General features: G+C 38.3%; 1 pseudogene; it reads left to right on the forward strand.

Moving 5' to 3' along the window:
- LOC123275897 (olfactory receptor 2AJ1-like) overlaps positions 1-7475 on the forward strand; it is a 97082-nt pseudogene extending 89607 nt beyond the window's left edge.
- Positions 7476-8152: the final 677 nt, after the last annotated feature.

The following is an 8152-nucleotide window of genomic DNA, read 5'->3' on the forward strand; positions in this document are numbered from 1 at the left end:
CAATAGGAGAGACGGAAGTAATAGACAGCAAGAAGCAGTAAAGTGAAAGAAATGAGTTAGAAGGTCTTGTGGTCCTTCAGGAAAGTGATACTCAGGCTACAATGGAGGTTTCATACCGTTCCTAGGGGTACAGACGGCATGTTAGAGATGTGAGGCGGTGCAGATGACAAAGTTTTGACAAGTCCAAAATGCATCTGACAAAGAAGAAGTGAACTTCCATGATGTTTAGCTTTAAAGCAGCAAGTGAAACCCTCAAGTAGAATTCAGGTCAGTTTTAAAGGTGGGACTGGACACCCTTTTCCCCCACAATACACACACCCATGTGAAATAGCCATCCTTTTTCTTCCTAAAGAGCATCATGGTGCCAAATGGAGTCCTGATGTTGGGTGAAATAGGTAAAAACTTATGGGGAAAATGGTGTTTACTTAGAATGTGAGTTCTATAATCAGAACTTCAGACTTGAAGCTTTGGTGAATCCAGATAACCTTGGGAATGCTGACTAATCTCTGTGAGCCCCGTACAGGTCTTGGATGATCACAGAAAATAGTGGCTCTAGGATGCTAATAAAGGCAAACCACTTACAGTGTCTCCTGATCTTTAACAATGCTTAATAAGGCTTAACTATCATAAAAAACAAGCAAATTAGCTGAATGTCTTTGCTATATTCCCTTATATACTCAAAATTTTGGTGATCATTTAATTGACTCATGAATCTATCAAAAATGAAAATAAGCAGAATCATTAAGATAAAGCAATTCTGTATTTTTAAATCTTCCTCTCTGTAATACACAGTCTGTGGAATAATTAGGTTTGTCAGTTGACTCCGCAAAACACCCAGAAGACTCTCAACACTGGTGGCAGGTCGGGTCCACCGAGTGGTCTGCCCTGGAGCTGCTATCCAGTGTAAGAGACACGCCATACACAGAACCCTTAACAACGCTGTACTCTCAGGTCCTGAAAAGTGGAAACAAAATATGCTACATACAAAGGGGATCATGGGGAAGGGGTCAGCGAAGGCAGGTTTTTTTCCTTCTACAAAAGCTTAATCTCACGTTGTTCAGCTAATGCTGATCGGACCGTCTCCCTCCTCTCTGTCGCAGCAGGACGTTGCGCTGCACCTGGAGAACGCTGGTCTGCCTCAGCGCCCCCATTTCCTTCTACACAAGCTACCACCATGTGTTCCCTTCACTGCCTTCTCTGGGTTCCCCTGGAGACACGGCTCCTCATGTCATCTTATCCAAGGGTGGCTGTTTTCCCTCTGAGAAGCCACACTGTGCACGACTTCAAGGCAGTAGGTGTCCTCCTAATTTCTCCATGCTTCTCCCAAACTGTTTGTTCCCCTTCTCCCTGAAAACCTGCAGCTAATTTGAAGCAAATACCTTGATTTGACTGGTTGAGGCATCACCCCCCACCTCACAGTCGCTGTGGAGAAAGTGACACTGAAGTAGACCCCTGAGTGGTGTGAGCAATGGCCAGACACCATCGAAGAGGAGCCTGCTTGTAGCATCTGAGGTGCCAGTGAGCCAAGTGTCCTAAAGGTAAAAGGACCAAGCAAGATTGTCCTTTCCTGGGTGTGTAATACTGGTAAAGTTTAATGGGGTGAGAGAAAAGGACCTTGGCTGGACATCAGGTCCAGGTCATGAAGAGACACACAGGTTATGTTCAAAGTGCAAAGAGCAACTCTAAACACAGACAGCGAAGCTGTAGGTCAAACACAGTCCTGACAGAGCTGTCCAGTTGTGAGCAAGAAAGAGAAGGAAGGAAAACAGGTACAAAACAAAAAGATTCTCCATAGAGGGAGGACTTTAACTGAAATTTTAGATGTTGGGAGACCTCGAAGCCCTAGTAAATAATGGAGAAGACTGTTTATGTGGAAGAAAGAACATAGGTTGGAGCAAACACACAAGGAAGACAAGGTCTTGTAAACACAAATTCTTCAGTTTCACTGAAAATGGAAAGTAAAGATAGAGAAATTTATGATTTTTTCAAAAAAAAGTAATTGTACTGGAATATACATGGAATGTAACCCAGCAGAGTATTTGCATGCTCAAAACTGTGTTCCAGGAAGGGTGATCCAGAATAGAGCAAAAAGTGCATTTATATGGGGAGAAATTGGAGGCAGAGAATTACTTGAATTATCATTACAATATTATAAACTTTGAATTTCTATCTCATAAGATCAAGTGCTAACCATTTTGAATAAAACATACTGGAGTTATACTAGGTCCACGACCCTAAAAATTTACAATTCAATAAGAATGTTAAGGATGGGAAACAGTTATCACAGGGAAACTTCCTGCTTTTTCCCATCCCAGATCAGTTTTGAATGATTTCAGTGAGTTATTTCTCATTAATAATTCCACATTGTCATGATCAATAAGACATTACACTGTGGCTCACAGCTTTCTGCTCCACAATCCCGGGAGATGGCTCTCTGTCTGCTTTCTCCAGGAAGAGTGCAGGGCCACCCACCGTCACAGAGATGCTAGCCAGCAGGATGAAGGAATGAGAAGTGTGTGCCTCCAGTCCACCACGCTTTTGTTGTAATTGTCCACACTCCACCGGCTTCAAGGAGGGCTGAGAAGTGTGTGATTTTATGTGGGTGGTGCTGAGCCAATACAGGTCTGCTCAGCTGAAAGTGAAGGATAGAATAGATGCTTTCCAGCTGCCGTGGCTGCACAAGGTATGCAGCCCCAGAGAGGAAATAATCCACGAGGGGCACTGACACAGATAGAATAGACAGGAGATGGCGATTTGTGGATGGAAAAGAGTAGGCATAAAGAGAGTCTGGGTGATTTTCCGATTTCTACCTTGGGCAATTGCACATGGTGGTGCCATTCCCTGTTTGGGGGAACTCATTTGGACAGTTCAGTGTTGGACATAAAGAATTTGATGTCACTGTTAGATACTAATCACAGGATTGCCTTAAATTACAGTGGAAGCAACAAAGGCTAGACGTAAGATCACCCTGCAATAATTTTCTGCATATGAGGTAGTGCCCTGAAAAGTCAGAAGGGCGAAAAGTGGTTAATGAAAACATCAAAAGGCTAGCAGAAAATGAAACTGTGAGCAGCTCAGCTGATTTCTTTCAGAATAAGGAGCAGTGCTTTGCTCTCTCACACACATCTGTGTGTGTGCACATAGGTGACAAGCCCACTCACACGTTCTCATTCACACACTGAGTTGATTACTCCCCAGAGAGCCTCATGGACCAATTTTATTTCACTAGGAAGTGAGTACGATTATACTTCCAATGCACTTCATTAAATGCACTTTACTTTACTCAGTTGTGTTCTGTCACATTGTGAATCTTTTTTTCTCTTTTTTTCTCTCCCATTATCTCTTTCTCTCTCTCTCTAGTATAGAATAGCTTAAATGCATATTTAAATCATGAAGAAATAATAATAGCACAGTAATAAAAGATATATTGATAAAGCAAAAGTAGAAACAGTAATAAGTTTAAAAACAATAATAATCATTGTTTCTGAGTACTATGCGCCAGGCTCTGTTATATGAGTGTGTGTGTGCGTGCATGTACGCATGTGGGTTTATGTGTATGTGTGTTATTTGTGTGTCATTTAATCTTCAAAAAAACCTTATGAGGCAGGTACTGTTATAATCCTGATTTGATAGAAATTTATTTCAGATATAATTTCAAGTCTGATTAGTGTTTTGCATACAGATGGGACAAAAAATAAAATATTTGGGATAGCATATTTGCATTAAATTTTCTTGTTTGTGTCTTTTCAAATCATTAGGGAAGTTTTAATGCATATTGCTATTTTCTTAATATAACTATTTGAGTCAATAGTATATGAATTTCTAGACTAGTTAACGTCTATCATACATCAATTATATCCACATTCCATTTCAATTCCTTTAAATAAGTAATGACATTATTTCTTCTATATTTAGGGCAATTCAGTGTTTGACCTCTGCCTCCCCTGTGAAATTCCATTGCATTTCAGTGAATTATCAGTAAAATTCAATTATTGTGTATCAGTTGGTAACCAACCCAGTAAGTCTGATACTTAAAAATTTTCTAATAGAATTTATAATTATTTTATCAAGCGGGTCATTGATATTCCAAGTATTTTATAAATGTTCAAAAAATAAAAATGGTCTTATCATATAATGCAAAATATAACTGCATGAATCAAATAATATTCCACAGGACTTTCATACAAACATTTTTTTAAACTAAATATTTTTCAGGAAGAATTGATTTGATGTTTTTTCTCTTTTATTTGTCTTACAGTTAAAGCTTAATGTAAAGACATAATGTAGGAGCATATCAATAATTGTTTAACCTATTAATGTGTAGTCTTACCAGTATTAGTAAACAGTAGGCCTCTAGTTAAACCTAAATTTAAAAAAATATTCTGTATTATTTATTTGTGCAATGAGAGATCTGGAACTGATGTGAAATAATATTTTTCAGTCTAGTTCTGCAAAAATTAATGGATATATATTACATTTTGAAATTTTTGATAAATACATCATGATAAAAATGAATTGAGTGTAGTGCAATCGCTGAGTAAATGATACAATCAGACTATTTTTTTCAGGAGAGAAACATTTGGAATATGACTTTATAGCTAGAAAATGATTTCAAAGCAGGGGTGAAATCAATGGACCATTTGAATAATAACCAGCTAAAAAGAGTTTGGTTCACTAATTGGAATAAGGCTACTACATCTGAAGTAGTTTCATAGACAAAATCAAACAATTTGGCTCCTTACACAAACCAGTTGGATTCCTGGTGAAATTAATTTAGGGACCCACATAACTTATTCATGAACGAAGCCTTTGTTGATATGGGTGTAAATCTGGCACGTGCATTTTAATCAGAAGTAGTTATTGTTTGAATACATTCGGATATGCCTAGAAAACAATTACTGTCTATTCTTTTCTCGCGTTAAATTTTCTCAATATGAAATGGCCCACATGATTCATGCCAATGTTATTCTGTTTCTTTTTCCATGACCACAGTCTATATTGCCTTAAAATAAAGAGTCTATCCTAAGCTAAAAACAGTCTATGTAGAAAATAGTAATAAACAAAAGTTACTTTTTCACTGATCTGACTGAACTCATGGATTGCCTCTTTCTAGTGATAAATATTTTGCACATATAGAAAGACGCAAAATCTCAATTTTACACACGAAAATTTTCCTTGAAAAAATCTTATATCCAAAAACCTCTTGGCTTCTATTTATATTGAGGAATAGGTCATACATACTGAATTTGCACAAAAAATTATAAAGCTAACAGTTAAATAAGCACTATCCATGTAAAAACAATATCATTAACACTTATGATCTCTCAATAAGGAATTAATAAAATATAATTCAACTCAAAATATAATTCAAAATATATAAGAATATATAATGACTATTGATTTTGACTGAACAAAATTTTTATTTTTTCAGACTTAAAATATGTGATCTTTCCAATTACCAACATAGATTAAGCCAGTTTTTGTTACAGCATTGCATTATTATTATCATTAGAAAGACTTAGAAACAATGCATTCCATTTTCTTTAAGCATTATCTAAATAAAAATTGCATGAAAAATTGAGTTCCATGGCCCACTCATTTATCCACGTATTTCACCAATGTCCTTGAGCAGCTGCTATGTGCCGGGCACTGTTCTCAGTATTTGACTTTTTGCAGCGAACAAAACAAAGATTTACCATTGTGAAGGTTAATTTCCGGAGGGTGAGATGACAATAAAGAAAAAATATAGCTCATATGTTTATTATTTAATCAGCTGAAAGGTGAAAAGTGATTTGAAAAAAAGTAAAATGACCACAGTAAGGAGGATCAGGAAAGTGGGGCTGCTGGTGGGAACATTGTGATTATAAATAGGGTCTTCAGGGGTAGATGTGGAGGAGAAGGTGATATTTGGGAAAAGACTGGACTTGCGTAAAGAGTATGGAATTAAGAGTTTGTGACTATACAGAGAGCTAAGTGTCCACTCAATATTATGAATGTCATCACCAAGTTCAAACAAATAAATACTCGTCTTTTAAAACACTCCTTTTCAAAAGCTGGTTGAGAGTTCCTTGACTGATGGCAAACTATGCATCACTAGCTCTCTTTTATTTTGCGGAGAGGTGCAAATGAGTTTCAGATTTACACTGTGTTTTCTTCCTTTCCTAATTAGCTCTTATTTCCTTACATTTTTATTTTTTAGGTTAACACAGGAAAATACAAGATAAGACATGAGAATCACACTTTCACCTGTGACTTCATTCTGTTGGAACTTTTCTCTTCTTTCCCCGAAGTCTGCTTTACTTCTCCTTTGTATTCATTATTTTTATTATGATTGTAACAGAAAATACAGTCATGATTCTCCTTATCCACAAGGACTCATGACTCCATACTCCAATGTATTGCCTGCTCAGCCATCTCTCTTGTATGGATATCCTGTAGATTTCCAATATTGTTCCCCAAAGGATCTCTAACTTTCTGTCAGGTAGCAGAACTATTTGTTTTGCAGGTTTTGGCTTCCAGATGTGTCTATCCCTCACCCTCTTGATGGTGAGTGCCTTCTCCTGGCAGCAACGTTCCATGATTGCTATGTAACCATCTGTCACCCACTCCACTATCCCGTTCTTATGAGTGACTATGTCAGCATTCTCATGGCTAGAGGGTCCTGGCTTGTTAAGACTGTCAGCTCCGTAGTTCATACAGCTTACACACTCCACCCTCTTTTCTGTGGCTCAAGAGCTATTGATCACTTTCTCAGTGAAGTCCCTGCAATATTGAAATTTTCCTGTATGGACACAACACACTATCAACAAAGAGTTTTTGTAAGCGGCATCGTTTTCCTGCTCATCCCTTTCTCCCTAATCTTTGCTTCTTATGTCCAAGTTCTCCTTACTTCTCCAAATGAAAACATCTGAGGCACAGAAAAAGTCATTTTTCACTTGTTTTTTCCCTATGGTTGTGGTCAAAATGTACTATGGACCATTTATTTTCACTTACATGACACCTAAGTCATACCACCCTCCAGGCCAGGGGAAGTACCTGGCTAGACTTTATACCATTCTCACACTCACACTCAACCCTATTATCTACAGCTTTCAGAGTAAAGATGTTTGGGCAGAAATTATAAATGTGTTCCAAAAAATCTTTCCACATACAAATAGTAGAAAATTCTTGAAGTGTGTGTTGTATTTCCTATATTCAATAGCGAGAAGAAATCCATTATTAGTTTCTCCTGAGAAGAAAATCAAAGTCTCCATCTCTCTAAGATGAGCCTTTAAGTAGTAGAATGTGTTTCCTACAGCCCTTTGGGTCTCCTAGACATAAGCCCCAGTGGTTTTCAAAGCCTCCTGTTTTGAGAGTTCATCTCTCCAGCGCAGGTCCCAATGTTCCAGGTGCCTGATGTGGAGCACAAACCCCCTGCTCCTCAGGAAGACGCTCTGGATTTTGAGATCCATCCCAATTTTGGGCTGCTGTGCTGAGGATGGGCTCTGCCTCTCCTATCCATCTGGATGTAGCCCTTTTACCCTTTGTTGTGGAGGAGTTTTTTAATCTAGTTTTTAGGTCTTTTTAGAGGGAGTTGTTTCATATGTAGCTGTAGGTTTTGTTTTTCTGTGTGAGGGGTTGAGCAGGATCTTCCTGAGCCACCATCTTGAACCACCTCTCCCACCTTTTTTTTTAATGCAAGCCTTACTGTATGACTTGCGCTGGCAAGTGGAGTGTGAATTAAAGTAAAAGACTCCACATGCAAACAGAAGATTTCAGAGCCATTGCCTACTCCCATTACTGTTCTTTCTCCTTTGCTGTGACGGTGAGACAGCAGTGACTCAGCAGAATCCAGTGAGTCTGCAACGCAGGAAACAGGAATGAAGACATGGAGCTGAGTAGCGCTTGACTCATACCTAATAGGTGATGTCAACGACAGATATCCCCACATTGTGAGTCACTGAGATTTGGAAATTGTAATTCAACTGCTCCAGAGCTCAGTTCCAGGGGTAGGAACCAACCATTTGCTGCATAACAGTAGTTTTATTTTTCATGATTATTTCAGGAACATGCATTCAACAAAATGTTACCCAATTTGGTCAGGTATTATCTGGGGAAGGATTCTGATAACTATACCATCTGACAGCTGCCTGAATAGTGTATTGGAGACAGT

Source organism: Equus asinus, chromosome 2 (genome assembly GCF_041296235.1).
Source record: "Equus asinus isolate D_3611 breed Donkey chromosome 2, EquAss-T2T_v2, whole genome shotgun sequence".
Taxonomy (NCBI): domain Eukaryota; kingdom Metazoa; phylum Chordata; class Mammalia; order Perissodactyla; family Equidae; genus Equus; species Equus asinus.